Source organism: Cotesia glomerata, linkage group LG6, assembly GCF_020080835.1.
Source record: "Cotesia glomerata isolate CgM1 linkage group LG6, MPM_Cglom_v2.3, whole genome shotgun sequence".
Classification (NCBI taxonomy): domain Eukaryota; kingdom Metazoa; phylum Arthropoda; class Insecta; order Hymenoptera; family Braconidae; genus Cotesia; species Cotesia glomerata.
The window spans coordinates 15,434,667-15,443,976 of record NC_058163.1 but is presented as its reverse complement, the minus strand read 5'-3'; the positions used below and the strand labels follow the sequence as shown (position 1 = coordinate 15,443,976).

Below are 9,310 nucleotides of genomic sequence, written 5' to 3'. Positions count from 1 at the left end.
ACGTAAATTATTTAAACGTGTAAAGAAAAAGTCACATTCTATTCAAGTCTACTGTTTATAAATCATACAATAAAAAATGTTTTTACCTATTATGTAAATGAAAATAAATTCAAACAAATTTATTTTTAAATTAATTGCCGCAAAATTTTTGAAAGTTAATGCATTGCTCCAAAATGGACCAAACAACAATTTCATTTTTTTGTTTTTGCATGTAGTTTTGAAAAAAAATTACAAAAAAATAATTCAATGCTTCTTTTAATTTTTGATCTAACTTTATTGGAAAATAATCAAATCTTATCGACGATTGTCAGTTTTAATTTTTGTTTTTAATTTTTTTTCTCGGATTTTGATGTTTTCTAAATTTGCTGAAAAATTTTCAGAGTGGTATAACAAAAAACAAACATTTAAGAAAAAATTTTTTTTTTTCATTAAAAAAAAAAATAGAAAGAAAAAAAATACCACTCCGAAAACTTCAGGAAATTCGCAGAATATACTGAAGATTTTTAAAAAAAAAAAATCAAAAATGTCAATTATCCTAAAATTTTCAAAAAAAAACGTTGAATATGAATCAAAATTATTATTTTTATTTTTTTTCTGAAAAGTACATTTAAAAATAAAAATTTAAAAAAAAACGTCCCAGTAAGTTAATTTTCAAAAAAGTTATGGTTATTTAACAAAAAAAAAAGCTATCATTTATAAATAACTCGTAACTTTTTTTTTGGTTGGGTAAAAAAATTTGAAAAAATTTAGAAAATTGTTTTTAATAGGGTAGAGAAAGATACCAAAATTTCAGAAAAATCGAAAAGGGTCGGCGTCAAAAGTGGTCGATTTGGCATGGAATGCCCCATATACAATCGGTCGTGAAAATAACTTTGATAATTAAATATTACCTTGCATGACTTAGAAAATTCACAAAACTCCGAACACCAAGTATAAAAGAAAGAATCAATACTAAATGCAAATGCTTCCCCGACTGCTCCAATAAGTAATTAAAAGTACCGATTACTTCAACAGCTACGTTCAAACATAAAACCATCAGTAAAATAATATATGTTTATATACATTTATTAATAATATTAATTGAAAAGATTTATGATTTTTTGAAACATTTTATATAGTTATACGTACCGCTTTCCAACAATTGAACCAGTCTTACGCCGTCGGAAATGAGTGAACTATCTTTTCCTGTTTGTTTCTTCTCTTCAAAAATTTCCTGAAAAATATAAGAAATTAGTATAGTTTGCTATGTAAATAAAACCCTCTTTTTTTTTTTAAGTCGCAAAGCTGACCGTTTTTGTATTTCAGAGATGCAAAGCAAACTCTTTTTTTTTTCAAGTCGCAAAGCTGACCGTTTTTGTATTTTAGAGATGCAAAGCAAACTCTTTTTTCTTTTTCAAGTCGCAAAGCTGACCGTTTTTCTATTTCAGAGATGCAAAGCAAACTCTTTTTTTTTCAAGTCGCAAAGCTGACCGATTTTTTTTAGTGCTCATTCTGTTATAATAAGATTCACAAAAAATTTGTTATAAAAATCCCACCTCCGCCCTCTTACCACCACTTATGGTATTTTACTTAATATGCTGTAAATGTGCACAGTATGAATGTTGTAATTTACGATATAAAAAAAAACAATACTGATGATTTTATAAATGCATTAAACTGTAGACAACTTCCTTTTAGTCACTAATTATTTTCGAAAATTTTTAGTAAAATCTCTTCGAGGTAAATATTAAATAAAGTGCCATGTATTTATCATCAAGCAGTTAAAGATAACGAAGAATATAAACAAAGTGAAATGTAAAACTAGTGTTATTAGTGTTTTGATTATTTATGTGAAGAATTTGGGAGAAGTCGTATTTTTCATAATATTGATATTAAAACCACTATGATGGAATAAAAAACTTCAATTTCTTTTTTTTAATTTTTTCCAAATCAGGGATAACAATGATGAATTTGTATTGAAGTTATAGAAAAGATTTTACGAACTATTTTAACGACAAGTAGTCTTTACACAAAGCAAATAAGTCACAGCGTACAGTTTGAAGTTTTCTTCCAAAATCATTTTCAACCTCGATAATATTGTAATTATGACTTCTGCGACGAGCTGCATAATAGTGGATGTTGTTATAATTAAATACTGTTAAGAAATTTGGCGACCGTGTTATTTCGGGTCCTGAATCAATTATCAGATTTACTTCAAAATCTATATCTGTAGCGAATGTAATTAATTTCAATTCCAATGAGTGGCTTATTGCAATCGTTGAACCTTCATTACCCCAAATTGTATCCCAAGCTACCATTCTAATAAAGTCATCTATCTTTGGATCATGTAAAACTTCACGATCACCATCATTATTTCTCCTTTCAACTTCTATAATACCGGTTTCACATAGTATGGCGTAATATTTTTGATATTTAAGAATGTGATTGATGCAAAAAAGTTTTACTTCGAAATATTTGTTTTCATTATTAAACAATAGTTTCGCAATAGAACGATAGAAGCAATTACCATCTGGTTCAACGTAATAGATAAAGAAACGTTCAAGAAATTCTGTAGAGAAAGAATTTTGTACAATTATTTCATTATCTCGATTTGAATCAGGCTCAGAATTCATTGGCATGTTGTTTATATAGATAGCAAGACTTTCGATAAGATCTCGGTTACATTCAACGATTTTTTCTATTTTTTGGAGATACTTACTGTCCTGTATTTCTTGTAAAATTTTACGAATTCGGGATGAAACAGAATTTCCGAAGAAATTTGTTTTTGATGGAATAACTTCAGTATTTATTTTTTTGTTGCTGAATTTGTATTCATAATAAGTTAAAAGTTCATCTACTTTGATACTTTTAATATTTTCATCATGCCAAGTTGGCAAGTCAAACTTAGGAGAGCCCGTTCTTCTGTGGGCAGCTATGAAATGCCGGTCCACTTCATTTATCATTGTTATAGGTGTGATTGACTGTGTGATAGTCGGTGAATACTTTCTAATATCAATAAGGTGATGATCTGATCGATCAACACCAACAACGACTATATTGATTTTTAATGCAGTACACAAAACATAGAGAGTACCATGATCACCCCATTTTCTGTCGCGCGCAATTTTGCGTAAGAAATCATCGACACCAGCAAAATTTTTGTCACCGACCGGAATACCACCGTAGTAAATAATGGGTGCGTATTTAGCTTTATTGGAGAGAACATGATTGATTATATATACTTTAATATCAATATATCTTTCCTCATTACATAAAACAATATCGGCGATTGCTCGAAACAAACAATGCCATCTAATGAAACATCCGCTAACAAAAATTCGTTATTCAATAAATGGTTTAAGTTAGCCAATTTATTTGATAAATTGGAAGTTTTCAACTTGTATTCTGCCATATTGCGATCAACGGGATATTCAATGCAATCTCTTATGACATTTCCGATTGAATTTTCAATGTCACTGCAAATTTTGGTAATGAGCTGACTCTCTTGCTGCCAAATCATTTCAATATCATCAAGATTTGCACTCTCGACAATTTCGAGCAACAATGTTTTAGTTATCGTGGAAGATGTGTCCACGCTATAGTCTTCAAGTTTTTCTTTTTCTGTTGAATCATCAATTTTTAATTTCTTCTTTTCTTCTGCTTTTCTTTGAGCTTCAAGAATAAAGCTCGGTTCGCGAATTTTCATATTGCGATTTTTCCGGCTGTCTATGATTTCCGGAAGTACGCATTCTTTATAAAATTGGGTAAGAAGAGGTTCCATTTTTTCTTCCCAAAAGTTATCATCTTTTTCAATAATCTCATACATCAAACCTTTTGGTGTCCATACAGTGAAATAACATTTTTTTCGATCTGTGATATGCAACTGCCCTTGAACTTGATAATAATAATTGTATACTTTTTTCAAGCGCCCGGTTTTCAAATCAAAAATATTTTTCATGCATGGCTTTTCCAATTCGAGAGCTTCATCTGGTGATAAATATTTTACAGATTCTAAACATTTAACTTCAACAATATAATCGTCGCCAATAAGACCATCTGGTGTTGCACCTAAATATTCGATTTGTTTATCGATAAAAAGCCCACAGGGTTTTATTTCATCTTGTTGCAGTTTTAGTTTCCTTGCCAAATCTTGTAAGGCTTTTTTTTCGAATTCACGCCCAAACTGTACTGAACTAACATTCAATACTGGAGGATATACAATTTTGCTAACCATCGCTGAACATGAGGTAGTAAGTCTTCGACGGCATATTGACCCAAAATTTGATGCAGTTATAATGTCTCGCCGGTATTGATGCCAATTTGCCGATTGAGCTTGATCAATTGTTACCGTCATTATTTGATCGCGTTTCTTTTGTCGATCCTTCAGTTTCTGGAAATGTTCTGTTTCTTTTTGCTTGTAATCAAACCAAGGCATGTCATCATCTTTAACTTTTCCGTATGATTTGTCAACACCGTAAAATCATCGATAAGACCTGCCTTTCGTTTGCCGGGACTTTTGAGTTCGGAGTAACTGAGCTTGTTTACTTTGCTCTAATTTAGTAACTTCAGAAGGTACTTTTAAACCCATGTATTGATGGATTTTTGTTCCAACTTCTTGAGTATCTGCTTGGATTGTAGATATCTGTACTCTCAAATTAAATGAACCACGCTGGCTGTAATTTATACGTCGTCCTCCCAACGTTTTATTAGCTATAGAATTCAAACCTTCTACTTTATTTGTTGTGACGTTATCTAACAAACTGTCCGCATGTTTAGATAATCTTGAAACAATTTGGATAACAATTGGGTAAATTCCAACTAGTTCTTAGCTTGCTATTATATTCTCTTTGATGTTTTCACAGCCATCAATCGTTTTTTCTTTACATTGACTATGGTCACCAAAGAAATGTTTTGGCATATTCATAAGGATTTCGCCCAATCGCTTAATTTGTTCGTCTCGATCACAATTACTCTTCCTAATGTCTTTAACACGTTTTTCTACATGTTTACGCATTTTTACCGCGCTTTCTTTAACACGCTTACGCAATGCCATAACATGTAATACAGTTGATGCAGGGATTTTTATTTCTGATGCATTAACAATATGTCTACAGAAATTACGGAACAAGTGATTTTTGCATTCAATTTTCTTAACTTCAATACCATAATCTTTGTAAGGATTATTATCAACAATAGCCTGATGCACACTACTGTCACCATCTCCAACGAAACTATTGTAAATAAGTCCGTGCAATTGAACACTACATTTAAAACCTTCCACGATAATATCTGCTTCCATTCGTGTTGATGGTTCGTTACGAGCATAGTTTTTAAAGCAGACATGTTCAGTTGGTTCTTTCTGACATCTTACAGCAGCAGAACACATTGAACAATATTTATTTCTCATTCCGCAGTAAAGTACTCTTCCAGTACGAAAGCCGATAATTGTTGCAAAACCCGATAAAGCATCATATCTCCCATTTTTGTATGAACGCTTAGACCAGGCCCCATCGACAATGACTGTTATGTACGGAACTTGAGTATCATTGTGCATGACAAAATAACCCGCTTTGATTGCTAATTCTTTTTCCATTTCTGCTGCTTCAGCCATTTCTTTTTCTGATGTTCCACGAATTGAACTTTCTATTTTGTCACGATACTTTCTGTAAGTTTTGTCTGTCATGACATGTATGTTCATTGTTGCTAGCTGTTCTTTCAAGTTCGTATAGCCTATACCACTTATCAACGAACCTAATACAACACTTTCATTCAAAGACATACTGTTTGTAGACTTTTGTGATTCAGACCAAATACTTGCATGTATAGAACAATTTTGACATTGCCAAAACATTTGGGTTAACAATCCACGATTGGTAGAGCGTAACATTACTAGATCCTGGAAGCGACCCTGACATGATCCCTTATGGTTACCATCAAATGCTTCGTGCAATTCATGCATAATCCAATCCAAATCAACAACGCGTCTAGTTGTTATGTGCTCCTTAAAGTATGGTTCATTATCGGTTTGATCACGAAGTAGTTGATTGGAATTTTCGTTACTTTGCTCATTAATATTCGCTTTATTAACTGCCGGAAGATTTTTGTTTTCATCAACTGAATTGCTGTCGAAATGATTAATCGTATTTGCATTATTTTCATGTTCACAGAGAGACTCAATACTGTCAGCTTTAATAACAGAATCTATCTCCGCTGAGTAATCTTGTACATTCTCTGAACGGTTTGTGCAATCTATTTCTTCGATATCGTCAAACGCTTGAGAAATTGGTGCGCAATCAGTAAACGTCTCAACCGTTTTTTGTTTTTCGCACAATATTTCTGTATTAATGAATTCAGAACTGCCACGTTTCTTTGACGAATGGAGTGAACTTTCTTTAGATGCAGCTGAATCGAAAGGTTCAAGACTAGTTGATTCATCTTCTGAATTTAGTTCACATTGAGTAGACACTTGAAGAAATTTTTGTCTTTTTCACGGAACTACAGTCTCACGTGAACTGTCTGTAGTAGTATCGTGGCTAATCTTATTACTAAAAAAATTATAATCATTACTCATACCCTCACTCCGTTTCTCGTCTCCGTCATCTCTCTCCATCTTCATGCCCTCTATGGCTTTCTTAATCTTCTCTTCTCTTTTGCGCTTTCGGCTATTCAATAACAGATATCTTCGCATTGTAATATATAGTAGATCGAAAATATGAACAATTAGCATTAAAATTTACGAAAAAAAAAAAAAAACCATTCAACTAAATGTATGAGGCTTTTAAAAATACAAAATCGAACGGTACTTTTAGTCACAAAAAAAAATATCAAACAAAAAAACGCTTATTCTGTCAAAAAATCTCTTTACAATTTCCGTACAAGGCTGCAGTCTCAAAAATTTATCTTAATAATTACCATAAGTCATTTTTAATGATTATCATTATAAATGATAATTTTGGGTCATTTCATGTTAAATCGACCAATAGTTGGAATCGACACTGTTCGATTTGGATAAATTTTGGTCAGAAGTTTTCTTTTATCATGTAACGAAGTTCTGCCAAATGAAAAAAAAAAAAAAATTTTTTTTTCAAAAGATATGCAAATTCAAAATTTCGTGATTTTTCCACTTTTCAGTTTAGTTTTTGTAATATCTCGAACACTATTATAGATACAGGAATGGCTTTTCGTTTGTTTGAACGAGACACTTGGGGATATTAAAAAAAAATATTTTAGAAAAAAATTTTGAAAAATGACAAATTGTCGAATTTTGAATTTTTGAAAATCGTCAAAAATGACGAGCACCATTCAAATTTTGGCTCAATTTTTTTTTTTATAATACCTTGTACTGATCTTAAAAGATCCTGGAATTTTTGGAAAGTGGTTTTTTTTTTCAAAAATATGAATTTTAGAATTTCAAAAAAAAATATTTTTTCGTTTTTTGCGACTTTTAAATAAGGTGAAGTTATGCAGATACATAGTATTGTAACTTTGAGCATTAAGAGATTAAATGCACGACGTGGAAATATTAAATAATAAATTAATTTCAACTTTTTTTTATTTGTTGGACATAATCTTAAAGTCAGGCTAAACGCATGATATAATTTTTTATTTTTTTTAACGCATGATATATTTCGTCCGTTTATTCACTTCAATTATAGTATTTAACGCCAAATAAGTCAAACAGATATTAATTTCCAATAAAAAACAGAAAGAATGTGATGAGAATATCAATTTTTTTTTCGTTCTTCGAATACTTATTTACTTACAAATTTCTGCACATTAATGGTTCTCAATCTCAAATTACAAATTATTCCTATGTTAATAAGACGATAAGTGACGTCAACAACTTCAAATAAAGTAAAAAAAGGACAAATAACAAATTATATCATGCGTTAAGGATGACTTCAAGATTATGTCCAAAGAATAAAAAAAAAGTTGAAATTAATTTATTATTTAATATTTCCACGTCGTGCATTTAATTTTTTAATACTCGAAATTACAATACTATATATTCGCATAACTTTACCTTATTTAAAAAATGCAAAAAACAAAAAAAATTTTTTTTTTAATTCAAAAATTTATATTTTTAAAAAAAAATAAAAACCACTTTCCAAAAATTTCAGGATCTTTTAAGATCGGTACAAGGTATTATAAAAAAAAAAATTGAGCCAAAATTTGAGTAGTGCTCGTCATTTTTGACGATTTTTAAAAATTCAAAATTCGACAAATTTGGCATTTTTCAAAATTTTTTCTACAATATTTTTTTTTTCAATAGCCCCAAGTATCTAAGTATCTATAATAGCGTTCGAGATATTATAAAAACAAAGTTGAAAAATTCGAAAAATCGCGAAATTTTGAATTTGCATATCTTTTGAAAATTATTTTTTTTCCTTTGGCAGAACTTCTATATTTAAAAAAAAAAAATTTCTCACCAAAATTTATCCAAATCGAAAGGGGTCGATTCAAACTATTGGTCGATTTGTCATGGAATGACCCTGTTATTATTCTTGATATCGACAGTATTGATTAAAATCGGGGATAGAAGATATTACTATACCCAAAGAACATTCATTATTGTCTGGGATAGTGACCAGTTACAAAAAATATGTAAACTATTATAATTGCCGTTGACAATAACTACCATTGTAAGACACTGTAAAATTTTTCATCAGGATAGACAAAATTCAAATTTTGAAGAAAAATTATGTTAGAAGTGTACAATAATTTTAAAATTGAAAAAAAAAATTTTGTTTGCATGAATAAAATTTGGATAAAAAATAATAATTTCCTGAAAAATTCAAATTTTGAAAAAAAAATTATGTCAAGAATACGAAAAAATTCAAATTGTGAAAAATTAGATTTTGAAAAAAACTTAAATTTTTAAAAAGATAGAGATTTGAAAAATAATGATACTAATGACCATTTTGTCAGTATTCTGAATTTCACCATCGATTAATGATAATCAATACTAATAATTTTTCGTCGAATACTGACTAAGCAATAATCAGATAACAAAAAAACGCGACGAAATAAATTCACCAGGAATAAGCTTTAAGGTAACAATTAAAAATACACTCTTCTATTTTAAAATTTTGTCATTAATGTTTACACCATTTACAAGGTTAAAGACCTGAGTTGAAGTTATTTTCAAAATTTTCAAAACGATAAAATAATAACTTAAACAATATAAAATGTAAAAAATTTTATAATAAAAAAATCAAAAATAATAACTGTGAAGTATTTTACGTACATGTAGACCCAACTCCACTTATTAGATACCTTGCGTTTTTTGTTTTTCTGGTTTCCCATTATGTATGCAGATATTTATCTGTAA

General features: G+C 29.9%; 1 long non-coding RNA gene across 1 annotated transcript; it reads right to left on the bottom strand.

Annotated features, from left to right (window-relative positions):
• Positions 1-1,127: 1,127 nt before the first annotated feature.
• LOC123267003 lies at positions 1,128-9,310 on the bottom strand. The gene is made up of 2 exons (XR_006509934.1): positions 9,227-9,310; positions 1,128-1,213 (listed from the first exon to the last, which is right to left on the bottom strand). It is a non-coding gene; the product is annotated as an uncharacterized LOC123267003 (long non-coding RNA).